Source organism: Mesoplodon mirus, assembly GCF_964341445.2.
Source record: "Mesoplodon mirus genome assembly, chromosome: 10".
Taxonomy (NCBI): Eukaryota; Metazoa; Chordata; class Mammalia; order Artiodactyla; family Ziphiidae; genus Mesoplodon; species Mesoplodon mirus.
In genome coordinates, this window is record NC_138986.1 from 110,582,852 (window position 1) to 110,610,545 (window position 27,694).

The following is a 27,694-nucleotide window of genomic DNA, read 5'->3' on the forward strand; positions in this document are numbered from 1 at the left end:
TTTTGGAATAATATTAGGAAACTTCTCTTTATAAAAAACTGAATTATTGGGCTTCCCTGGTGGAGCGGTAGTTAAGAATATGCCTGCGAATGCAGGGGACATGGGTTCGAGCCCTGGTCTGGGAAGATCCCACGTGCCACGGAGTAACTAAGCCCGCGCGCCACAACTACTGAGCCTGCGCTCTAGAGCCCGTGTGCCACATCAACCGAGCCCACGTGCCACGACTACGGAAGCCTGCGTGCCTAGAGCCCATGCTCCGCAACAAGAGAAGCCACTGCAATGAGAAGCCCGTGCACCACAGCCAAGAGGAGCCCCGGCGCACTGCAACTAGAGAACACCCGCTAGCAGCAACAAAGACCCAATGCAGCCCAAAATAAATTAATTAACTTAAAAAAATTGAATTAGTTTCAAGGGTACAATGTATAAAAGTACAATAAAAGCCCCCCTTCATAACCCCCCAACCCCCCTCTCAAGATGGAATAGATATGCTGTGATACAATTTATAGTCGTAGTACTACTACTCCTCCCACCGCATCCGAAATCCTCTGAGCCAGGTGCAGCAGCTTCATTTCACAATGCTAGGACCCGCCACAAGACAGATGATAATCCCTTTGGACATTTCAAGGAGCGGCACCAGGGGAACAGTACCTGGGAAAGGCCACTGACAGCTCAGAATATCCATGGCATTTCTAGAGCCTCGGCACTGCTCTCGCTCTGGGAATGAAGGTCCAAAAAGCACATCGGAGAATGTTCATAGTTGTAAACAAGCTCCACCTTTGAAACACAATCTACATAGAACCACATATACAAGCCTGCACAATGGATGAAGCCAAGGTCTCCTCCATGATTTCCCTTCTGACCACCTTATTGTCTCCTCAACCATAAAAGGTGAACTTGAAACTCAGGACCTTGCCTTGTCGCCAGAAACATCCAAGCTTGGATCAGTCTTTCTAAGACCAGATACTTGCTCTCTGAACTATTAGAGACTTGTCACATACACACAGGTAGAACAGGATTATTTCTATCTACCTGGGGACCTGGAGTCTTTCACATTGCTCCTGTTAAAACTCTCACAACAGCAAAACTTTACCTACAAAGGGTTCAAGCTATGACACTCCCAATTTCCACAAACCTCCTCAGCTCTTGTGAGTCACATGCAGCCAATTCCAGGAATTGGAAACATGGTTGTGAGGATGAAACTGACTTTGGGGCTCCCCTTGGATATGGTCTTCCAGACTTACCAAAAGGCCATTCAGAGGATGGTTTACCCCACCTCAGGGAAACCCGAGGCAGTACTTGCAGTCAAGGGCTGGCCATGGCTTCTGAGCTACATCCAAAAAGAATTTCATACTGTACCTGGATCTGCTGAAGCCATTTCTGACTGTCCGAGAGCCAGCATGTACCGCTCCTCAACTGCCTCCATTGTGGATCATCAGTAGGGCTGTCAGATTTAGTCAATAAAAGTACAGGATACCCAGTTAAACTTGAACTTCACATGAATAATAAGTCATTATTTTTAGTATAAGTACATCCTATGAACTATTTGGGGCATACTTATCTTAAAAATATACTTGTTGTTTTTCTGACATTCATATTTATCTAAACAGCCTATATTTTATCTGTCAACCCTACCCTTCAGAAATGATGGAGGCTCATAGAGATCCAGGAGACGCCTCAGCGCCTCCTCAGCTTTTATTTCTACGTCCTGGACAGCGAGCACGTACCTTCCACTCCCAGTCATTGGCTAGAATGGAGGATATTCTCTGTTTTAGTGCTTTTTCTACTTGTCATTGTTATTATCTTCCTTATTTTAAAGAGATGTTTATTTTCTCCCAAACTTAATAGCTCATCCAAAAGTATTTCAAAGTTCATTAGACAAGGGAAAAACAACATGGTTCTGAAAAGTGAAGGAAACCGCCTGGTGTTTAGTCAAGAAGTAGTAGGGAGATTGAAAAAGCCAAACTTAATAAGCAAATCTCTCCAAGGGTATTTTCAGAGCTTGATACCCTCCCACACCCTGAAAATATTATTACATCAAGAATGTAGAACTGCTAACCAAATGTAAGGCTCCCATATGATTCTATCAAACTGAGGATGCTTCTTTACTAAGCAGTGAGCACACTTGCTGCCCCAGGGACCTTGGCAGTTGCAACGTAGGGCTCTTCCCTTTGGGATGGAAACAGCAAGTTTTCCTGTGGTCTACACACTGGCCCCCAAAATACTACACTCCCAATACTTGTCAACTTTAAGTATTTTTCTACATATCTCCATTTTTCTGTTACTATTTGGACTACATCCTAGACTTGACACTACGTAAATTGCATTCAAGAAGCTATTTTTAAAAGTTGGTAGGAAACCTTAAATCTATAGCTTGCAGTCCCTGGCTTACTTTCATCCAGGTGCATAAGGGTTTTCAAAAGTAGTCAGGTTAGTTACCCCATATCACAGCCCCACGCTTGTGTCACAGGTATAAAAATGGAACATGCTATTTAAGGTTTTAGTTGCCAAATCATCAAGCCTCCCAGACAGAGGCAATAGAGCAAAATGATTACAGAGGCATGGATTTTGATTTGCTCCAGTGTCTTGGGCAAGTCACTTGGCCTCTGTATTTATTTGTACTTATCTGCACTTATCTGTCACTTGGGGGTCATAATTGTACCTGGTCCATGGGTACGTTGTACAAATGATCTGTAAGGTAGTTACAAGAAACCGACACAGAGTAAGCACTCCACAGACATTGGCTATTAGCTATTGGAAATAGTTCTCCGTGAAACAGATGACTTTATCAGTGGATGACACGGTGGGAGACAGTGAATCACAGAATCACAGCATGTTGAAAGTGACCTAGTTCACACTCTTATGTGAAAAGAAGAAAAGTGTGCATGGGTAGAAAATGTCTGAAACTTTACCTAACAAATAGTTCATCATGTTAGCATGGAGGATTAGAATAAATCAGGAAAGGAGGAAAGAAAAACTTGAGTGTCATTCAATTTCTCTATCATTTGTGTTAATACACTGAGACTCTGAATACACTGGAAGTGCAAATTTTTTTAATGTGGCGGGATAAAGGTTTTCAAGGTTTCCTGATCCATCCATATTATTATCTCAGAATTGCTGGCAGTTCTTGCCATCTTCGGATCTACACCCATGTGAGTCAGTGGGCCATTCTGGACGGAGGAGATAATAGAGCAGAAGTGAAGTGAGAGGAAAGGAGAGAAAAGATTTTCTCTTTTCTCTTCAAAGAGGAAAGGTCTTTGGAATGGGAACAACTCACAACCAAACTTTGGGGAAAGGATGTGATGGAAAACGAGACAAACATCCTACCCCTGTGATGAGAAGGATTCCCTGGGCTGGATGGAGGGAGGTCACAGGTGGCTGGCGAGGAAACCAACTAGCGAGAAACACACACAAGGGCAGAGTAAACACCCTGAGGCCACTCAGCCTGACTCCATGCAAACATATGTCCAGCAGACAGCCCTTCACCTGTGGCTCCCCAGCAAGACAGGTACCTCGGGGGTGCCAACTCATTCTGAGTCCATTATGCCTGGCCATTCATAAACCGCCGTCTAACGTGTGAGGAATAAACTCTCAATGTGTATGAGGAAATTGGGGAAGGAGATTGAAAAGTTACTTAAACGAAAGAAAAGAAGTTCCGGAAGGCAGGATGGTAGAGAGACAAGAAAAAGACCTTAAAAGATAGAAAGGATTTGCCAAAGAAGAGAAAGAAAAAGAAATGATTCCGAATGGGTTAACCTGCAGCTAGGAAGTTAAGGAAGATTATTGATGGGTGAAGACTATGGAATAAAGTGAATAAAATTTATCAGAAGTTGCTGAGAATATGCTAAGCAGCATGATTATCAAATTATGAATTGGCTGCAATGGCATTCTAGGGGAGCACTAGGAAGGGGAAGCAAATGTTCCTGAGATGACAGTAGCAGGTGGAAAGTTGTTTCAGGGGAAGATCAGTCTTGCAGAGGGTGTATCAGAGTAGGGCAAGTGTGAGCAAGCAAGGAAATACTAAGTGTATATGGTTCCTTCACTGAGTGCACCCAGCCCCGTGGTCAGCCTTGAGAACAAGCAGGACTTCAGGTACTGGAGCTACATTTCAGTCATCAAGACTTGAGAAGACACCCTTAACTCAGGTCTTCTCTTCAAACTCCATCGTTCCTTCTTGACCTTCATTTGGCCTCTTCACTTACCCTCAAGCTGTGGACTGAGGCCACAGAGCAAGATGGATCACTAGTGTCCTCCATCCCCGAGAGACTGTGGTTCACATCAGTGGAGCACCAAAGGCAATAACCAAGTAACAGACACAAGAGTGTATGAAGAAGAAGAGATTCTGATAAGGCTTTCTGTGACAGTGTGGGCTAAGTCGGATCTATATGGCTGGTATCACGTGAATTATGAGCAGCCTTAGGGGAGAAGTTCTCAGAAGGCAGAGCCTGGCTCTCTAGAGGCTCTGTGTCCTCAGAGCCCACTCCAAGACCTCAGTTACAGCTTCGGCCCCCAATATCTCTCCCTCTGCCTGCTCACAGTTTTTGAAGTCTTCTTTCCTCCACATTTCTCTTGAGAGGTGGAGGAGGAAGATGAGCTTCAGGCCAGCTCAGACTCCCCTGGGATCCCAGCAGGATGCCTATCATGAACCTCCCACCTTCTAGGAAGCTCCTAAGATCTTCACATTTGGGGCAGTTCTCATTTCAGCTGTGCTTCAAATTGCTGGCTGGAGACGGCCTGTTGGAACGTGGCAAAAAGCAAGTAGCAGTCCTTCGGGCAGCCTGGCCCTTCTCGACTGTCAGACATCTTCAGGGATATTCTAGGAAATGTTGTTTGTTCTAGAGAAGGGAGGGAAACAATCCAATTGTCCAATAATGCTTGAATGGAAAATAAATGATGCTATATGCATGTGATCAAATAATATCAAACAGTCAAAAATCAAAGACCTAGATCTATATGGATTCACGTGGATAAATCTTGAAAACATAATATTGATTGAAAGAAAATAAGATAAAGAATGTTAGATTGTGATAACAGGTATGTAATATTTAAATATTTAAATCAATTCAACATATTGCTTCTATACATAGAGATGCAAGAAAATAAACTTTATCCAAAGAACACATTATTTACATTTAATATGCTCATTTGTCTAGGAGACCCAAAAGAACCCACAGATAAACTAGCAGGAACTAATAAGACGGTTCAACAAGGCATACACATACAAGATCAATAAATTTTAGAAGTCAATCAGGCTCTTCTACACTGGCGATAACAAATTAGAAACTGTAAAAGAAAATAAGAAAAAAAGAAGATCTAAAAATAGTCACAAGAGCCATATAAATTATTTAGAGCTAAGCATACGTAGAAGGCAATATAACTAACAAACTGAGTACGAACAGATAAACTCCGCCCAACCCAAGGTTAGGAAAAGACTGTTGTTACTTTATGAGAACAGACCCTCTTCTTACGGAGCAGATCAGTAAGTGAGAGTGAATCAAAGAAACACAGCATTTGAAAAGTCAGCTAGTCCAAGCCTCTTGATCGCACATACAGAAGCTGAAGCCCAGATAGGTTGAGTTACTTGCTAAAGGGCCCAATGTCCTGACTCAAGGACTAGCATTTTTCACTCAGTCGCAAGACACAATCAAATGCAGTACCTTGGAAAGAGATGGGGAAAAAATGAAGAAATCAATTATATAGTTCCTCATCTTTAAGTACAGAAAGAGCCGTGACAAAATTACACGTATTGAGGGAAAATTGAAGTGCAGAGTTTAAAATGTCAATAATCCACAGGGAAACTGGAGACCATTTAAAATATTCATATTAAATCTCTCTAGAAAAGACATTAAAAGATCTCCAATCAAAATGTGAATTTTATAATAGACATGGTATGATACAATTTATAATAGATATGGTATGAACCTTTCTATTTCACGGGAAAGCTTCGGCTGGGAAAAAGGAATTGTTCTTGAAAATGGGGCGTGTGCTACTGCAGACACTGTGCTCAACCTAGGTCCACCGAATGCTCTGATGTCATCACTGAGGTCACAGAATTCCACTGTGCGCCTGGCAACCTTGCAAACATAACAGCCCTGGTGAGCACTAGGCAGTACTGCTGGTTCACTAAGTGGTACAAGTTTTTCAGCCATTTAGGAGACTTGACCATTTTTATTTGTATTGAATCATTTCAACGGATTGCCCAAGAGCCAAGAAGGGCCAACCTGTAGGGAAGAGGAGGAGTTGGACATCTCTTGAGGCATCTTCTAAGGGAGACTTCTAGTTGGTACGATGGAACGGCGACAAAAGAGGAAACATCTGGAAAATGAAGAGTCCCAGGAAACTGCCGAGAACGGTGGAGGTATGTGGGGGGCAACTTGTCTGGGGCACATGGGTTTCTGCCAAACTGAAGCTTCTCCAGGAAGCGGGGGACTGAGAACGTGTCACCTGTGAAGCAGGGAGCGAGAGACCTTGTCTCACTGATGCTGCCGTATCTATCCAGAGGGTCCCTGTGGTGTGAGACGGCACAGAATGGCCAGATGCCCCCTGGGAGATGGGAGGTCAGCTCCGCTGGTCTGAGGACTCTCTCCTGGGGCAGCCGGGCCTGGAGCTTTGTCGGACTCACAGCAGGCTGCATCCTGCTTGCACAGACCTAGAGGTGCAGCTTTTCTCAGACCCCGATTTCTCTCTTATTCTCTTGGATCTTTCCCTGGGGTCATGAGGTGGGGGATGTGAAGGATGCAAGGATGCTGAGAGAGACCCATGAGTTGCTTGGCCTCTTTTACCAAAGTGGAAAGAGAAGCCCCATGAGTTGAAGGCCCTGTTGAAAAATATCTTGACAAGTGGAATGCACTTTGAAAGAAGATTGTTTGTCTAGGGATGGTGTCATATTGAAAGCAAGGAGGATTTATTCCTTCAACAGGAAGAATTTCCCAAAGGAGATCAAGGGAAGGGAAGGGTTTTCCAGAGACTGAGACCGCGTGAGCGGGGTTGAGAAATGTCCTCAGGGTCCTGCGGGGAGCTCTGAGAGCCACGGGCCACGTGGTGCCTGCGTGCATTAAATGTAGGCGAGTAGCTTGCCCTGGGAGAGGGGTGGTCACCCCAGAGCTCCAGCTAGAGGCCTCTGCCCCAGATTAGAGCCCAGTAGCTCCTACCAGGCCCAGGGCCCTGGAGACTGTAGGATGGGCCCTGGGAATGGAGCTCTAGACAGCAGGCAGATTTCCAGGCAGTGGCTGGGACAGGCTGGGGAAGGCAATGACTGCCCCTGACCATTCAGAATATTTTGCTCTATGTTCCTGTGTGTGTGTGTGAGAGAGAGTGAGTGTGTGTGTGTGTGTGTGTGCGTGTGTGTGTGTGGTAGTGCAGAGAAGAGCGAGATGAATGGGGGTAGAGTGCTTACCAGATATAACATCTGTGTGGTAAAGTTCTTGTCACCCTGCCTGGAGCTGGCTGACACTCGGCGTACCTAGGAGTGTATACAGAATTCTTGTTAGGGGTGTTTTAGGAGACAGTAACTCATACACCCATGTACACTCTGATACAGCAAAAATATCACACACCCCACATATAACTTCCTTATTAAACCACACACAGCACATGGAGGTATATACACGCATCCCTCCTATACTACGTTCTCATACAACCCACCTGTATCACAATCCTCTCCTCCAACACCAAACGCTGGAGATGAGATATGTATATAGACACACACACTATATATATAGGACACACACACACACACACACTATATATACATGTATTTCCTCAACTCTTGCACAAACGCAGCTAACTTCAGCCATCTCTAAATACCTCTGTAAGAACCAGTCACGTGTCATACACACCACCCTTATAACACATTCTTGAGTAATGCCAGACCCGCTTTGTACAAACCACAGGAAACCACAGTCTCAGTAACCCATGTCAGGATTGCCAGAGAAAATATGGGCTATCCAGTTCAATTTGAATTCCAGATAAACAACAAGTAATTTTTCAGTATCCGTATGTCCCACATATTGTATGGGCCCTACTTACACTAAAACTAAGTCAGGCCAAATACTGCATGGGAATACTTACACTAAAAAATTATTCTGGGTTTATCTGAAACTGAAATTTAACTGGGTGCCTTGTATTCTTGTTCGCTAAGTCTGGCAACCCTTATATACTTACCACCAGCTGATGTATTATCTATTTATTGTAGTTTTGTTTAGTGTGTGTCTTCCCCTACTAGAATGTGCAGCGTTACCAAAGACTACAACAATGGAAGAGTGCCGGATACACAGGAGTAGCTGCTTACTGAATCTTGGTGAATGAATGAATGAACACGCACCGTAAATACAAGCCACACCATGTAATGAGGAAAAGTTACATGTCCCAGAATTCCTGACTTGTGAACAGAAAAAATGCACACAAAGGCCACAGACACAGATAGACACGTCTGCACTGTGCTCCCCATGCCAACCCCACACTTACCACAGACTTAACTGATACACATCACTCACTCTTCCCACACACTCACAGTCACCACCGAGGCCTACATTACCAACTAGACAGTGAGAGAATAAGTATTGATTGGAATTAAATCCTGGAGGATCCACTGGGAACCACACTCTCAACTGTGTGTATCCACTGCACCTGACACGTGTCACACACTCAGTAAATATCTGTGGACAGAGGACTGATGAACCCACCCTGAGCCTTTCATTCCTCCCTCAGGAATCTCGAAGTCACAAGAGGATCCCCCTCCGCTTGGATCCACTGTGGTGGCCCAAGGCTGCAGCCCAGGGTCAGGGGAGGTCTCCTCTGCCTCTAAATACTTCTTCTGTACTTCTACTCTGTGCAAGCTCAGCTACGCTGGTAAGGGCGCGGGGCTCCTCAGGTGGGGGGGTGCTTGGCTGTGAGGCAGGAGGCACACAGATCCCAGGGAGGCTGAGAGGAAATCCAGGGTCATCAGAGGTGATGAGGGCTCTGTGGAGGAGCCTGGGCAGGATGCCTGAGCTGTTCCGAGGGCATGGATGCCAGCTGAGTCTGGGAGTGTGTGTGTGAATACTGCTACTACCATGGTGGGGAAGTCAAGGAGCAGGGGCCGGAAAGGTCTGGGCTTGAGGTGGAGGGAAGAGGGACCAGATTAAGCATCTTCAGAGGAAAATGTAGGCTTTGTCTTTGCCTTTGCTTCCAGAGAAGGACAGAGTTCTGCATTATCCACCTCCAGCCTGAGAGCAGGACCATCCAGCTCAGGTGTACACAGCTCACACATACACGTGCCCTCCAGGCACAGCCCTTCTCAGTGCACATCAACCCCAAGCACGTGCTCCACAGTACTCTCCTGCACCACAGCCCCATTCCACAAGGAATGCACCACCGATATTCCCAAACTCACACTCCTCGTCGTACACGCATCCAGCCGCATCCCTCACATACTACAGCCCTCACCACCATACTCCACACCCCTGTATATAGACACCGCTCCAGTATCCCCCCCCACGCACATTAAAAGACCACAGATGACACCCGATACACCACTCCGTCCTACGGCCAACAGACACCAAGCTCACGACATAGCTATGTCGTGCCAATGTCCCTCTCTCGTCTACCACACCTGCTCCCTCAGCTTCCGGCATGGCCCATGCATGTTATTATGATTTTCATTTCCTTTTTCAGGAATCCGGAGATTTCATCGAGACACTGCCCAGCCTAGACCACCCCTAGCCCAGGATCAGGAAGAAGGAGAGACCGCTTCCCCATCACACTGTGTCTCCTCCTCACCCTCTTCACCCTGTAAGAACTATCTGCACCCAGACAAAGAGGAAAGGGGCATGAAAATATACTACATGCAGGTACAAGTGAACAAGGGTGTCGCTGTCTCCTGGAAGACAAAGAAACCCTTGGGGTTGCCTGAAAAGCAGCTGACGATAGAAGAAGTGACCCTTCCTGAGGATGTGTGCGCAGTAGCCACTGACCCCTCTTCTGATGTGTCCACCAAAAGCCTCCTGTCTGACAGTGAGCCCACTGGGGAGGAGAAAGAGTATGAGGAAAGGGCAGAGCCAGGCAGCCCATCAGGGCCACCTGCTGTCGAGGAGAGACCCAGCGCCAAGACAGCGGACTGGATGCTGACCATGGAGACTAGCTTCAGGTGCATGGCTTGCTGCCGGGTCTTCCCCACCTTGGAGATCCTCCAGCAGCACGTGAAGTTCGGCGTCCTGCAGGGCTTCAGCTGCCGTGTCTTTCATCTCAACATGGCCCAGTGGATGGGCAATGTGGGATCCGAGAGCACCCCTGAGGAGGAGGAGGAGGAGGTGGAGGAGGAGGAGGAGGAGGAGGAGGAGGAGGAGGAGGATGAAGAGAAGCAAGAAGAAAAGGAGAATGAGGGAGAGCAGCCCACGGGGGAAGGCCCCAGCCCAAAGAGACCCCGCAGGCAGGGTCTTTTCTCTCCTTTGAGTTCCAAACAGCAACTGAGATTCATGGGACAGAAGATCCTGGAAGACGGTGTGGCCGTCCCTTGGAAGAGGTAAGGCTTGAGGCTGGCAGTCTTCTGAGCCTATGTCACGAGGGCCCAGAGGAGTCTAAGGGAAGGGGCCGCACACATGTGCTGGTTGACCTAATGGCTCTGCAGTTGCATCAAATGGGACACACCCAGCACTAACAAAGGCATTGACCTCTGTTGACGTAAACAAGAAGGTGGAGCCTTTTCCTAGGAGTTTTCTCAGGGTCTGCACGATGGACCTCAACTCTTAGAGGACGTACTGCCAGCAGCTCCTTCTCGGCAGAGAGAGCCAGGAGTGGTCTCAAGAGAGGTCAGGGGCCCTTGCAGGACCAGAACTTTGAGGTCTGAGAGCCTTGGGCCTGAGCCGAGATCTCACCCTGACCACTGTACCTAGCCTTCTGTGACAAAGGGGAATAGGAAAGAGAGTCACGTGGAAATGAGGTCCCCCGAGATATGGAAATGTTCCAGAACCTTCGTGGCGTGGTAGTTGATCTGGAGCCAAGCTCACTGTGGTGTGTGTGGCTCTGAGCATTAAGGCAATGCTGGAGGGTAACCCTGACCAGCAGAGCTTGGAGTGCTTCTTGTCTCTTCCTGTTCTACCTCATTTGCTTTATCCCTTCCAGGGAGAAGAAAGGACCCTCGGGAGAGTAGCAGACAGAATGCCGTGGTCTGAAGGAGGATGAAGGGACCGGCACTCAGTCTAACATCATATGACAATAGAAGCGTCCTATGCAATAAAGGGCATTTTCCAAACCTTTCCTGGAGCTTTGATTTAATGACATTTTTCTATCTATGCATCTATCTGTCAGCTACATCTGTATCTTTCAAGGTTTGTGAACAAGCTTTCACATAAGCACTAGAGACGTCCGCCAGCATTTTCCAGAAGAGGCCTGCAAATTGCTGGGGACTCCTCACAAATAGGGAACGGCCACAATCCCTGCCACACAGACTCTGCGCGTGGCCCTCCTGACGTACTCCCACTTTCTCTTTGAATTTCCCAACGTCTGAGATGAGGGTGCTGGCTGGAGGCAATGATCACGTGCAGGCTGAACCTTCTCCAGATTCTGATTCTCTTCCTGGGCCTATCGTCCTCAAGCACAGTTTCCATGTCCCTGGCCACACTGATCTCTCTCCTTCAGTCCTTCCCTCCCTCCCTCTCCTGCCCCCCAGTGCAGAGAATACTTTTTTGCATTTGAGACGACATTTATTTTTTGTTCACAGAATTCTCACCTGTTTTACTGTGGCCTCCGTTGTGAACATTCCAAAGCTGAGAATTTTCTTTTTTTCTCCCTCATTTCTGCTGAGTCTTTACCTTCCTAATGCAGTGAGCTCACAGTGCCTAGCTGACTGGATGAGGAAAAAAAATCCAGGGAGCAAAGAGAAATAATAAAAGAATATATCAGTTAATTTTTCATAGTGTTATCCAACTACATATTTTAAAATTTTGGAATAATATTAGGAACCTTCTCTTTATAAAAAACTGAATTATCGGGCTTCCCTGTTGGAGCGGTAGTTAGGAATATGCCTTCGAATGCAGGGGACATGGGTTCGAGCCCTGGTCAGGGAAGATCCCACGTGCCACGGAGTAACTAAGCCCGCGCGCCACAACTACTGAGCCTGCGCTCTAGAGCCCGTGTGCCACATCAACCGAGCCCACGTGCCACGACTACGGAAGCCTGCGTGCCTAGAGCCCATGCTCCGCAACAAGAGAAGCCACTGCAATGAGAAGCCCGTGCACCACAGCCAAGAGGAGCCCCGGCGCACTGCAACTAGAGAACACCCGCTAGCAGCAACAAAGACCCAATGCAGCCCAAAATAAATTAATTAATTTTAAAAAATTGAATTAGTTTCAAGGGTACAATGTATAAAAGTACAATAAAAGCCCCCCTTCATAACCCCCCAACCCCACTCTCAAGATGGAATAGATATGCTGTGATACAATTTATAGTCGTAGTACTACTACTCCTCCCACCACATCCGAAATCCTCTGAGCCAGGTGCAGCAGCTTCATTTCACAATGCTAGGACCCGCCACAAGACAGATGATAATCCCTTTGGACATTTCAAGGAGCGGCACCAGGGGAACAGTACCTGGGAAATGCCACTGACAGCTCAGAATATCCATGGCATTTCTAGAGCCTCGGCACTGCTCTCGCTCTGGGAATGAAGGTCCAAAAAGCACATCGGAGAATGTTCATAGTTGTAAACAAGCTCCACCTTTGAAACACAATCTACATAGAACCACATATACAAGCCTGCACAATGGATGAAGCCAAGGTCTCCTCCATGATTTCCCTTCTGACCACCTTATTGTCTCCTCAACCATAAAAGGTGAACTTGAAACTCAGGACCTTGCCTTGTCGCCAGAAACATCCAAGCTTGGATCAGTCTTTCTAAGACCAGATACTTGCTCTCTGAACTATTAGAGACTTGTCACATACACACAGGTAGAACAGGATTATTTCTATCTACCTGGGGACCTGGAGTCTTTCACATTGCTCCTGTTAAAACTCTCACAACAGCAAAACTTTACCTACAAAGGGTTCAAGCTATGACACTCCCAATTTCCACAAACCTCCTCAGCTCTTGTGAGTCACATGCAGCCAATTCCAGGAATTGGAAACATGGTTGTGAGGATGAAACTGACTTTGGGGCTCCCCTTGGATATGGTCTTCCAGACTTACCAAAAGGCCATTCAGAGGACGGTTTACCCCACCTCAGGGAAACCCGAGGCAGTACTTGCAGTCAAGGGCTGGCCATGGCTTCTGAGCTACATCCAAAAAGAATTTCATACTGTACCTGGATCTGCTGAAGCCATTTCTGACTGTCCGAGAGCCAGCATGTACCGCTCCTCAACTGCCTCCATTGTGGATCATCAGTAGGGCTGTCAGATTTAGTCAATAAAAGTACAGGATACCCAGTTAAACTTGAACTTCACATGAATAATAAGTCATTATTTTTAGTATAAGTACATCCTATGAACTATTTGGGGCATACTTATCTTAAAAATATACTTGTTGTTTTTCTGACATTCATATTTATCTAAACAGCCTATATTTTATCTGTCAACCCTACCCTTCAGAAATGATGGAGGCTCATAGAGATCCAGGAGACGCCTCAGCGCCTCCTCAGCTTTTATTTCTACGTCCTGGACAGCGAGCACGTACCTTCCACTCCCAGTCATTGGCTAGAATGGAGGATATTCTCTGTTTTAGAGCTTTTTCTACTTGTCATTGTTATTATCTTCCTTATTTTAAAGAGATGTTTATTTTCTCCCAAACTTAATAGCTCATCCAAAAGTATTTCAAAGTTCATTAGACAAGGGAAAAACAACATGGTTCTGAAAAGTGAAGGAAACCGCCTGGTGTTTAGTCAAGAAGTAGTAGGGAGATTGAAAAAGCCAAACTTAATAAGCAAATCTCTCCAAGGGTATTTTCAGAGCTTGATACCCTCCCACACCCTGAAAATATTATTACATCAAGAATGTAGAACTGCTAACCAAATGTAAGGCTCCCATATGATTCTATCAAACTGAGGATGCTTCTTTACTAAGCAGTGAGCACACTTGCTGCCCCAGGGACCTTGGCAGTTGCAACGTAGGGCTCTTCCCTTTGGGATGGAAACAGCAAGTTTTCCTGTGGTCTACACACTGGCCCCCAAAATACTACACTCCCAATACTTGTCAACTTTAAGTATTTTTCTACATATCTCCATTTTTCTGTTACTATTTGGACTACATCCTAGACTTGACACTACGTAAATTGCATTCAAGAAGCTATTTTTAAAAGTTGGTAGGAAACCTTAAATCTATAGCTTGCAGTCCCTGGCTTACTTTCATCCAGGTGCATAAGGGTTTTCAAAAGTAGTCAGGTTAGTTACCCCATATCACAGCCCCACGCTTGTGTCACAGGTATAAAAATGGAACATGCTATTTAAGGTTTTAGTTGCCAAATCATCAAGCCTCCCAGACAGAGGCAATAGAGCAAAATGATTACAGAGGCATGGATTTTGATTTGCTCCAGTGTCTTGGGCAAGTCACTTGGCCTCTGTATGTATTTGTACTTATCTGCACTTATCTGTCACTTGGGGGTCATAATTGTACCTGGTCCATGGGTACGTTGTACAAATGATCTGTAAGGTAGTTACAAGAAACCGACACAGAGTAAGCACTCCACAGACATTGGCTATTAGCTATTGGAAATAGTTCTCCGTGAAACAGATGACTTTATCAGTGGATGACACGGTGGGAGACAGTGAATCACAGAATCACAGCATGTTGAAAGTGACCTAGTTCACACTCTTATGTGAAAAGAAGAAAAGTGTGCATGGGTAGAAAATGTCTGAAACTTTACCTAACAAATAGTTCATCATGTTAGCATGGAGGATTAGAATAAATCAGGAAAGGAGGAAAGAAAAACTTGAGTGTCATTCAATTTCTCTATCATTTGTGTTAATACACTGAGACTCTGAATACACTGGAAGTGCAAATTTTTTTAATGTGGCGGGATAAAGGTTTTCAAGGTTTCCTGATCCATCCATATTATTATCTCAGAATTGCTGGCAGTTCTTGCCATCTTCGGATCTACACCCATGTGAGTCAGTGGGCCATTCTGGACGGAGGAGATAATAGAGCAGAAGTGAAGTGAGAGGAAAGGAGAGAAAAGATTTTCTCTTTTCTCTTCAAAGAGGAAAGGTCTTTGGAATGGGAACAACTCACAACCAAACTTTGGGGAAAGGATGTGATGGAAAACGAGACAAACATCCTACCCCTGTGATGAGAAGGATTCCCTGGGCTGGATGGAGGGAGGTCACAGGTGGCTGGCGAGGAAACCAACTAGCGAGAAACACACACAAGGGCAGAGTAAACACCCTGAGGCCACTCAGCCTGACTCCATGCAAACATATGTCCAGCAGACAGCCCTTCACCTGTGGCTCCCCAGCAAGACAGGTACCTCGGGGGTGCCAACTCATTCTGAGTCCATTATGCCTGGCCATTCATAAACCGCCGTCTAACGTGTGAGGAATAAACTCTCAATGTGTATGAGGAAATTGGGGAAGGAGATTGAAAAGTTACTTAAACGAAAGAAAAGAAGTTCCGGAAGGCAGGATGGTAGAGAGACAAGAAAAAGACCTTAAAAGATAGAAAGGATTTGCCAAAGAAGAGAAAGAAAAAGAAATGATTCCGAATGGGTTAACCTGCAGCTAGGAAGTTAAGGAAGATTATTGATGGGTGAAGACTATGGAATAAAGTGAATAAAATTTATCAGAAGTTGCTGAGAATATGCTAAGCAGCATGATTATCAAATTATGAATTGGCTGCAATGGCATTCTAGGGGAGCACTAGGAAGGGGAAGCAAATGTTCCTGAGATGACAGTAGCAGGTGGAAAGTTGTTTCAGGGGAAGATCAGTCTTGCAGAGGGTGTATCAGAGTAGGGCAAGTGTGAGCAAGCAAGGAAATACTAAGTGTATATGGTTCCTTCACTGAGTGCACCCAGCCCCGTGGTCAGCCTTGAGAACAAGCAGGACTTCAGGTACTGGAGCTACATTTCAGTCATCAAGACTTGAGAAGACACCCTTAACTCAGGTCTTCTCTTCAAACTCCATCATTCCTTCTTGACCTTCATTTGGCCTCTTCACTTACCCTCAAGCTGTGGACTGAGGCCACAGAGCAAGATGGATCACTAGTGTCCTCCATCCCCGAGAGACTGTGGTTCACATCAGTGGAGCACCAAAGGCAATAACCAAGTAACAGACACAAGAGTGTATGAAGAAGAAGAGATTCTGATAAGGCTTTCTGTGACAGTGTGGGCTAAGTCGGATCTATATGGCTGGTATCACGTGAATTATGAGCAGCCTTAGGGGAGAAGTTCTCAGAAGGCAGAGCCTGGCTCTCTAGAGGCTCTGTGTCCTCAGAGCCCACTCCAAGACCTCAGTTACAGCTTCGGCCCCCAATATCTCTCCCTCTGCCTGCTCACAGTTTTTGAAGTCTTCTTTCCTCCACATTTCTCTTGAGAGGTGGAGGAGGAAGATGAGCTTCAGGCCAGCTCAGACTCCCCTGGGATCCCAGCAGGATGCCTATCATGAACCTCCCACCTTCTAGGAAGCTCCTAAGATCTTCACATTTGGGGCAGTTCTCATTTCAGCTGTGCTTCAAATTGCTGGCTGGAGACGGCCTGTTGGAACGTGGCAAAAAGCAAGTAGCAGTCCTTCGGGCAGCCTGGCCCTTCTCGACTGTCAGACATCTTCAGGGATATTCTAGGAAATGTTGTTTGTTCTAGAGAAGGGAGGGAAACAATCCAATTGTCCAATAATGCTTGAATGGAAAATAAATGATGCTATATGCATGTGATCAAATAATATCAAACAGTCAAAAATCAAAGACCTAGATCTATATGGATTCACGTGGATAAATCTTGAAAACATAATATTGATTGAAAGAAAATAAGATAAAGAATGTTAGATTGTGATAACAGGTATGTAATATTTAAATATTTAAATCAATTCAACATATTGCTTCTATACATAGAGATGCAAGAAAATAAACTTTATCCAAAGAACACATTATTTACATTTAATATGCTCATTTGTCTAGGAGACCCAAAAGAACCCACAGATAAACTAGCAGGAACTAATAAGACGGTTCAACAAGGCATACACATACAAGATCAATAAATTTTAGAAGTCAATCAGGCTCTTCTACACTGGCGATAACAAATTAGAAACTGTAAAAGAAAATAAGAAAAAAAGAAGATCTAAAAATAGTCACAAGAGCCATATAAATTATTTAGAGCTAAGCATACGTAGAAGGCAATATAACTAACAAACTGAGTACGAACAGATAAACTCCGCCCAACCCAAGGTTAGGAAAAGACTGTTGTTACTTTATGAGAACAGACCCTCTTCTTACGGAGCAGATCAGTAAGTGAGAGTGAATCAAAGAAACACAGCATTTGAAAAGTCAGCTAGTCCAAGCCTCTTGATCGCACATACAGAAGCTGAAGCCCAGATAGGTTGAGTTACTTGCTAAAGGGCCCAATGTCCTGACTCAAGGACTAGCATTTTTCACTCAGTCGCAAGACACAATCAAATGCAGTACCTTGGAAAGAGATGGGGAAAAAATGAAGAAATCAATTATATAGTTCCTCATCTTTAAGTACAGAAATAGCCGTGACAAAATTACACGTATTGAGGGAAAATTGAAGTGCAGAGTTTAAAATGTCAATAATCCACAGGGAAACTGGAGACCATTTAAAATATTCATATTAAATCTCTCTAGAAAAGACATTAAAAGATCTCCAATCAAAATGTGAATTTTATAATAGACATGGTATGATACAATTTATAATAGATATGGTATGAACCTTTCTATTTCACGGGAAAGCTTCGGCTGGGAAAAAGGAATTGTTCTTGAAAATGGGGCCTGTGCTACTGCAGACACTGTGCTCAACCTAGGTCCACCGAATGCTCTGATGTCATCACTGAGGTCACAGAATTCCACTGTGCGCCTGGCAACCTTGCAAACATAACAGCCCTGGTGAGCACTAGGCAGTACTGCTGGTTCACTAAGTGGTACAAGTTTTTCAGCCATTTAGGAGACTTGACCATTTTTATTTGTATTGAATCATTTCAACGGATTGCCCAAGAGCCAAGAAGGGCCAACCTGTAGGGAAGAGGAGGAGTTGGACATCTCTTGAGGCATCTTCTAAGGGAGACTTCTAGTTGGTACGATGGAACGGCGACAAAAGAGGAAACATCTGGAAAATGAAGAGTCCCAGGAAACTGCCGAGAACGGTGGAGGTATGTGGGGGGCAACTTGTCTGGGGCACATGGGTTTCTGCCAAACTGAAGCTTCTCCAGGAAGCGGGGGACTGAGAACGTGTCACCTGTGAAGCAGGGAGCGAGAGACCTTGTCTCACTGATGCTGCCGTATCTATCCAGAGGGTCCCTGTGGTGTGAGACGGCACAGAATGGCCAGATGCCCCCTGGGAGATGGGAGGTCAGCTCCGCTGGTCTGAGGACTCTCTCCTGGGGCAGCCGGGCCTGGAGCTTTGTCGGACTCACAGCAGGCTGCATCCTGCTTGCACAGACCTAGAGGTGCAGCTTTTCTCAGACCCCGATTTCTCTCTTATTCTCTTGGATCTTTCCCTGGGGTCATGAGGTGGGGGATGTGAAGGATGCAAGGATGCTGAGAGAGACCCATGAGTTGCTTGGCCTCTTTTACCAAAGTGGAAAGAGAAGCCCCATGAGTTGAAGGCCCTGTTGAAAAATATCTTGACAAGTGGAATGCACTTTGAAAGAAGATTGTTTGTCTAGGGATGGTGTCATATTGAAAGCAAGGAGGATTTATTCCTTCAACAGGAAGAATTTCCCAAAGGAGATCAAGGGAAGGGAAGGGTTTTCCAGAGACTGAGACCGCGTGAGCGGGGGTGAGAAATGTCCTCAGGGTCCTGCGGGGAGCTCTGAGAGCCACGGGCCACGTGGTGCCTGCGTGCATTAAATGTAGGCGAGTAGCTTGCCCTGGGAGAGGGGTGGTCACCCCAGAGCTCCAGCTAGAGGCCTCTGCCCCAGATTAGAGCCCAGTAGCTCCTACCAGGCCCAGGGCCCTGGAGACTGTAGGATGGGCCCTGGGAATGGAGCTCTAGACAGCAGGCAGATTTCCAGGCAGTGGCTGGGACAGGCTGGGGAAGGCAATGACTGCCCCTGACCATTCAGAATATTTTGCTCTATGTTCCTGTGTGTGTGTGTGTGAGAGAGTGAGTGTGTGTGTGTGTGTGTGCGTGTGTGTGTGTGGTAGTGCAGAGAAGAGCGAGATGAATGGGGGTAGAGTGCTTACCAGATATAACATCTGTGTGGTAAAGTTCTTGTCACCCTGCCTGGAGCTGGCTGACACTCGGCGTACCTAGGAGTGTATACAGAATTCTTGTTAGGGGTGTTTTAGGAGACAGTAACTCATACACCCATGTACACTCTGATACAGCAAAAATATCACACACCCCACATATAACTTCCTTATTAAACCACACACAGCACATGGAGGTATATACACGCATCCCTCCTATACTACGTTCTCATACAACCCACCTGTATCACAATCCTCTCCTCCAACACCAAACGCTGGAGATGAGATATGTATATAGACACACACACTATATATATAGGACACACACACACACACACTATATATACATGTATTTCCTCAACTCTTGCACAAGCACAGCTAACTTCAGCCATCTCTAAATACCTCTGTAAGAACCAGTCACGTGTCATACACACCACCCTTATAACACATTCTTGAGTAATGCCAGACCCGCTTTGTACAAACCACAGGAAACCACAGTCTCAGTAACCCATGTCAGGATTGCCAGAGAAAATATGGGCTATCCAGTTCAATTTGAATTCCAGATAAACAACAAGTAATTTTTCAGTATCCGTATGTCCCACATATTGTATGGGCCCTACTTACACTAAAACTAAGTCAGGCCAAATACTGCATGGGAATACTTACACTAAAAAATTATTCTGGGTTTATCTGAAACTGAAATTTAACTGGGTGCCTTGTATTCTTGTTCGCTAAGTCTGGCAACCCTTATATACTTACCACCAGCTGATGTATTATATATTTATTGTAGTTTTGTTTAGTGTGTGTCTTCCCCTACTAGAATGTGCAGCGTTACCAAAGACTACAACAATGGAAGAGTGCCGGATACACAGGAGTAGCTGCTTACTGAATCTTGGTGAATGAATGAATGAACACGCACCGTAAATACAAGCCACACCATGTAATGAGGAAAAGTTACATGTCCCAGAATTCCTGACTTGTGAACAGAAAAAATGCACACAAAGGCCACAGACACAGATAGACACGTCTGCACTGTGCTCCCCATGCCAACCCCACACTTACCACAGACTTAACTGATACACATCACTCACTCTTCCCACACACTCACAGTCACCACCGAGGCCTACATTACCAACTAGACAGTGAGAGAATAAGTATTGATTGGAATTAAATCCTGGAGGATCCACTGGGAACCACACTCTCAACTGTGTGTATCCACTGCACCTGACACGTGTCACACACTCAGTAAATATCTGTGGACAGAGGACTGATGAACCCACCCTGAGCCTTTCATTCCTCCCTCAGGAATCTCGAAGTCACAAGAGGATCCCCCTCCGCTTGGATCCACTGTGGTGGCCCAAGGCTGCAGCCCAGGGTCAGGGGAGGTCTCCTCTGCCTCTAAATACTTCTTCTGTACTTCTACTCTGTGCAAGCTCAGCTACGCTGGTAAGGGCGCGGGGCTCCTCAGGTGGGGGGGTGCTTGGCTGTGAGGCAGGAGGCACACAGATCCCAGGGAGGCTGAGAGGAAATCCAGGGTCATCAGAGGTGATGAGGGCTCTGTGGAGGAGCCTGGGCAGGATGCCTGAGCTGTTCCGAGGGCATGGATGCCAGCTGAGTCTGGGAGTGTGTGTGTGAATACTGCTACTACCATGGTGGGGAAGTCAAGGAGCAGGGGCCGGAAAGGTCTGGGCTTGAGGTGGAGGGAAGAGGGACCAGATTAAGCATCTTCAGAGGAAAATGTAGGCTTTGTCTTTGCCTTTGCTTCCAGAGAAGGACAGAGTTCTGCATTATCCACCTCCAGCCTGAGAGCAGGACCATCCAGCTCAGGTGTACACAGCTCACACATACACGTGCCCTCCAGGCACAGCCCTTCTCAGTGCACATCAACCCCAAGCACGTGCTCCACAGTACTCTCCTGCACCACAGCCCCATTCCACAAGGAATGCACCACCGATATTCCCAAACTCACACTCCTCGTCGTACACGCATCCAGCCGCATCCCTCACATACTACAGCCCTCACCACCATACTCCACACCCCTGTATATAGACACCGCTCCAGTATCCCCCCCCACGCACATTAAAAGCCCACAGATGACACCCGATACACCACTCCGTCCTACGGCCAACAGACACCAAGCTCACGACATAGCTATGTCGTGCCAATGTCCCTCTCTCGTCTACCACACCTGCTCCCTCAGCTTCCGGCATGGCCCATGCATGTTATTATGATTTTCATTTCCTTTTTCAGGAATCCGGAGATTTCATCGAGACACTGCCCAGCCTAGACCACCCCTAGCCCAGGATCAGGAAGAAGGAGAGACCGCTTCCCCATCACACTGTGTCTCCTCCTCACCCTCTTCACCCTGTAAGAACTATCTGCACCCAGACAAAGAGGAAAGGGGCATGAAAATATACTACATGCAGGTACAAGTGAACAAGGGTGTCGCTGTCTCCTGGAAGACAAAGAAACCCTTGGGGTTGCCTGAAAAGCAGCTGACGATAGAAGAAGTGACCCTTCCTGAGGATGTGTGCGCAGTAGCCACTGACCCCTCTTCTGATGTGTCCACCAAAAGCCTCCTGTCTGACAGTGAGCCCACTGGGGAGGAGAAAGAGTATGAGGAAAGGGCAGAGCCAGGCAGCCCATCAGGGCCACCTGCTGTCGAGGAGAGACCCAGCACCAAGACAGCGGACTGGATGCTGACCATGGAGACTAGCTTCAGGTGCATGGCTTGCTGCCGGGTCTTCCCCACCTTGGAGATCCTCCAGCAGCACGTGAAGTTCGGCGTCCTGCAGGGCTTCAGCTGCCGTGTCTTTCATCTCAACATGGCCCAGTGGATGGGCAATGTGGAATCCGAGAGCACCCCTGAGGAGGAGGAGGAGGAGGTGGAGGAGGAGGAGGAGGAGGAAGAGGAGGAGGAAGAGGATGAAGAGAAGCAAGAAGAAAAGGAGAATGAGGGAGAGCAGCCCACGGGGGAAGGCCCCAGCCCAAAGAGACCCCGCAGGCAGGGTCTTTTCTCTCCTTTGAGTTCCAAACAGCAACTGAGATTCATGGGACAGAAGATCCTGGAAGACGGTGTGGCCGTCCCTTGGAAGAGGTAAGGCTTGAGGCTGGCAGTCTTCTGAGCCTATGTCACGAGGGCCCAGAGGAGTCTAAGGGAAGGGGCCGCACACATGTGCTGGTTGACCTAATGGCTCTGCAGTTGCATCAAATGGGACACACCCAGCACTAACAAAGGCATTGACCTCTGTTGACGTAAACAAGAAGGTGGAGCCTTTTCCTAGGAGTTTTCTCAGGGTCTGCACGATGGACCTCAACTCTTAGAGGACGTACTGCCAGCAGCTCCTTCTCGGCAGAGAGAGCCAGGAGTGGTCTCAAGAGAGGTCAGGGGCCCTTGCAGGACCAGAACTTTGAGGTCTGAGAGCCTTGGGCCTGAGCCGAGATCTCACCCTGACCACTGTACCTAGCCTTCTGTGACAAAGGGGAATAGGAAAGAGAGTCACGTGGAAATGAGGTCCCCCGAGATATGGAAATGTTCCAGAACCTTCGTGGCGTGGTAGTTGATCTGGAGCCAAGCTCACTGTGGTGTGTGTGGCTCTGAGCATTAAGGCAATGCTGGAGGGTAACCCTGACCAGCAGAGCTTGGAGTGCTTCTTGTCTCTTCCTGTTCTACCTCATTTGCTTTATCCCTTCCAGGGAGAAGAAAGGACCCTCGGGAGAGTAGCAGACAGAATGCCGTGGTCTGAAGGAGGATGAAGGGACCGGCACTCAGTCTAACATCATATGACAATAGAAGCGTCCTATGCAATAAAGGGCATTTTCCAAACCTTTCCTGGAGCTTTGATTTAATGACATTTTTCTATCTATGCATCTATCTGTCAGCTACATCTGTATCTTTCAAGGTTTGTGAACAAGCTTTCACATAAGCACTAGAGACGTCCGCCAGCATTTTCCAGAAGAGGCCTGCAAATTGCTGGGGACTCCTCACAAATAGGGAACGGCCACAATCCCTGCCACACAGACTCTGCGCGTGGCCCTCCTGACGTACTCCCACTTTCTCTTTGAATTTCCCAACGTCTGAGATGAGGGTGCTGGCTGGAGGCAATGATCACGTGCAGGCTGAACCTTCTCCAGATTCTGATTCTCTTCCTGGGCCTATCGTCCTCAAGCACAGTTTCCATGTCCCTGGCCACACTGATCTCTCTCCTTCAGTCCTTCCCTCCCTCCCTCTCCTGCCCCCCAGTGCAGAGAATACTTTTTTGCATTTGAGACGACATTTATTTTTTGTTCACAGAATTCTCACCTGTTTTACTGTGGCCTCCGTTGTGAACATTCCAAAGCTGAGAATTTTCTTTTTTTCTCCCTCATTTCTGCTGAGTCTTTACCTTCCTAATGCAGTGAGCTCACAGTGCCTAGCTGACTGGATGAGGAAAAAAAATCCAGGGAGCAAAGAGAAATAATAAAAGAATATATCAGTTAATTTTTCATAGTGTTATCCAACTACATATTTTAAAATTTTGGAATAATATTAGGAACCTTCTCTTTATAAAAAACTGAATTATCGGGCTTCCCTGTTGGAGCAGTAGTTAGGAATATGCCTGCGAATGCAGGGGACATGGGTTCGAGCCCTGGTCAGGGAAGATCCCACGTGCCACGGAGTAACTAAGCCCGCGCGCCACAACTACTGAGCCTGCGCTCTAGAGCCCGTGTGCCACATCAACCGAGCCCACGTGCCACGACTACGGAAGCCTGCGTGCCTAGAGCCCATGCTCCGCAACAAGAGAAGCCACTGCAATGAGAAGCCCGTGCACCACAGCCAAGAGGAGCCCCGGCGCACTGCAACTAGAGAACACCCGCTAGCAGCAACAAAGACCCAATGCAGCCCAAAATAAATTAATTAATTTTAAAAAATTGAATTAGTTTCAAGGGTACAATGTATAAAAGTACAATAAAAGCCCCCCTTCATAACCCCCCAACCCCACTCTCAAGATGGAATAGATATGCTGTGATACAATTTATAGTCGTAGTACTACTACTCCTCCCACCACATCCGAAATCCTCTGAGCCAGGTGCAGCAGCTTCATTTCACAATGCTAGGACACGCCACAAGACAGATGATAATCCCTTTGGACATTTCAAGGAGCGGCACCAGGGGAACAGTACTTGGGAAATGCCACTGACAGCTCAGAATATCCATGGCATTTCTAGAGCCTCGGCACTGCTCTCGCTCTGGGAATGAAGGTCCAAAAAGCACATCGGAGAATGTTCATAGTTGTAAACAAGCTCCACCTTTGAAACACAATCTACATAGAACCACATATACAAGCCTGCACAATGGATGAAGCCAAGGTCTCCTCCATGATTTCCCTTCTGACCACCTTATTGTCTCCTCAACCATAAAAGGTGAACTTGAAACTCAGGACCTTGCCTTGTCGCCAGAAACATCCAAGCTTGGATCAGTCTTTCTAAGACCAGATACTTGCTCTCTGAACTATTAGAGACTTGTCACATACACACAGGTAGAACAGGATTATTTCTATCTACCTGGGGACCTGGAGTCTTTCACATTGCTCCTGTTAAAACTCTCACAACAGCAAAACTTTACCTACAAAGGGTTCAAGCTATGACACTCCCAATTTCCACAAACCTCCTCAGCTCTTGTGAGTCACATGCAGCCAATTCCAGGAATTGGAAACATGGTTGTGAGGATGAAACTGACTTTGGGGCTCCCCTTGGATATGGTCTTCCAGACTTACCAAAAGGCCATTCAGAGGACGGTTTACCCCACCTCAGGGAAACCCGAGGCAGTACTTGCAGTCAAGGGCTGGCCATGGCTTCTGAGCTACATCCAAAAAGAATTTCATACTGTACCTGGATCTGCTGAAGCCATTTCTGACTGTCCGAGAGCCAGCATGTACCGCTCCTCAACTGCCTCCATTGTGGATCATCAGTAGGGCTGTCAGATTTAGTAAATAAAAGTACAGGATACCCAGTTAAACTTGAACTTCACATGAATAATAAGTCATTATTTTTAGTATAAGTAGATCCTATGAACTATTTGGGGCATACTTATCTTAAAAATATACTTGTTGTTTTTCTGACATTCATATTTATCTAAACAGCCTCTATTTTATCTGTCAACCCTACCCTTCAGAAATGATGGAGGCTCATAGAGATCCAGGAGACGCCTCAGCGCCTCCTCAGCTTTTATTTCTACGTCCTGGACAGCGAGCACGTACCTTCCACTCCCAGTCATTGGCTAGAATGGAGGATATTCTCTGTTTTAGAGCTTTTTCTACTTGTCATTGTTATTATCTTCCTTATTTTAAAGAGATGTTTATTTTCTCCCAAACTTAATAGCTCATCCAAAAGTATTTCAAAGTTCATTAGACAAGGGAAAAACAACATGGTTCTGAAAAGTGAAGGAAACCGCCTGGTGTTTAGTCAAGAAGTAGTAGGGAGATTGAAAAAGCCAAACTTAATAAGCAAATCTCTCCAAGGGTATTTTCAGAGCTTGATACCCTCCCACACCCTGAAAATATTATTACATCAAGAATGTAGAACTGCTAACCAAATGTAAGGCTCCCATATGATTCTATCAAACTGAGGATGCTTCTTTACTAAGCAGTGAGCACACTTGCTGCCCCAGGGACCTTGGCAGTTGCAACGTAGGGCTCTTCCCTTTGGGATGGAAACAGCAAGTTTTCCTGTGGTCTACACACTGGCCCCCAAAATACTACACTCCCAATACTTGTCAACTTTAAGTATTTTTCTACATATCTCCATTTTTCTGTTACTATTTGGACTACATCCTAGACTTGACACTACGTAAATTGCATTCAAGAAGCTATTTTTAAAAGTTGGTAGGAAACCTTAAATCTATAGCTTGCAGTCCCTGGCTTACTTTCATCCAGGTGCATAAGGGTTTTCAAAAGTAGTCAGGTTAGTTACCCCATATCACAGCCCCACGCTTGTGTCACAGGTATAAAAATGGAACATGCTATTTAAGGTTTTAGTTGCCAAATCATCAAGCCTCCCAGACAGAGGCAATAGAGCAAAATGATTACAGAGGCATGGATTTTGATTTGCTCCAGTGTCTTGGGCAAGTCACTTGGCCTCTGTATTTATTTGTACTTATCTGCACTTATCTGTCACTTGGGGGTCATAATTGTACCTGGTCCATGGGTACGTTGTACAAATGATCTGTAAGGTAGTTACAAGAAACCGACACAGAGTAAGCACTCCACAGACATTGGCTATTAGCTATTGGAAATAGTTCTCCGTGAAACAGATGACTTTATCAGTGGATGACACGGTGGGAGACAGTGAATCACAGAATCACAGCATGTTGAAAGTGACCTAGTTCACACTCTTATGTGAAAAGAAGAAAAGTGTGCATGGGTAGAAAATGTCTGAAACTTTACCTAACAAATAGTTCATCATGTTAGCATGGAGGATTAGAATAAATCAGGAAAGGAGGAAAGAAAAACTTGAGTGTCATTCAATTTCTCTATCATTTGTGTTTCTACACTGAGACTCTGAATACACTGGAAGTGCAAATTTTTTTAATGTGGCGGGATAAAGGTTTTCAAGGTTTCCTGATCCATCCATATTATTATCTCAGAATTGCTGGCAGTTCTTGCCATCTTCGGATCTACACCCATGTGAGTCAGTGGGCCATTCTGGACGGAGGAGATAATAGAGCAGAAGTGAAGTGAGAGGAAAGGAGAGAAAAGATTTTCTCTTTTCTCTTCAAAGAGGAAAGGTCTTTGGAATGGGAACAACTCACAACCAAACTTTGGGGAAAGGATGTGATGGAAAATGAGACAAACATCCTACCCCTGTGATGAGAAGGATTCCCTGGGCTGGATGGAGGGAGGTCACAGGTGGCTGGCGAGGAAACCAACTAGCGAGAAACACACACAAGGGCAGAGTAAACACCCTGAGGCCACTCAGCCTGACTCCATGCAAACATATGTCCAGCAGACAGCCCTTCACCTGTGGCTCCCCAGCAAGACAGGTACCTCGGGGGTGCCAACTCATTCTGAGTCCATTATGCCTGGCCATTCATAAACCGCCATCTAACGTGTGAGGAATAAACACTCAATGTGTATGAGGAAATTGGGGAAGGAGATTGAAAAGTTACTTAAACGAAAGAAAAGTAGTTCAGGAAGGCAGGATGGTAGAGAGACAAGAAAAAGACCTTAAAAGATAGAAAGGATTTGCCAAAGAAGAGAAAGAAAAAGAAATGATTCCGAATGGGTTAACCTGCAGCTAGGAAGTTAAGGAAGATTATTGATGGGTGAAGACTATGGAATAAAGTGAATAAAATTTATCAGAAGTTGCTGAGAATATGCTAAGCAGCATGATTATCAAATTAT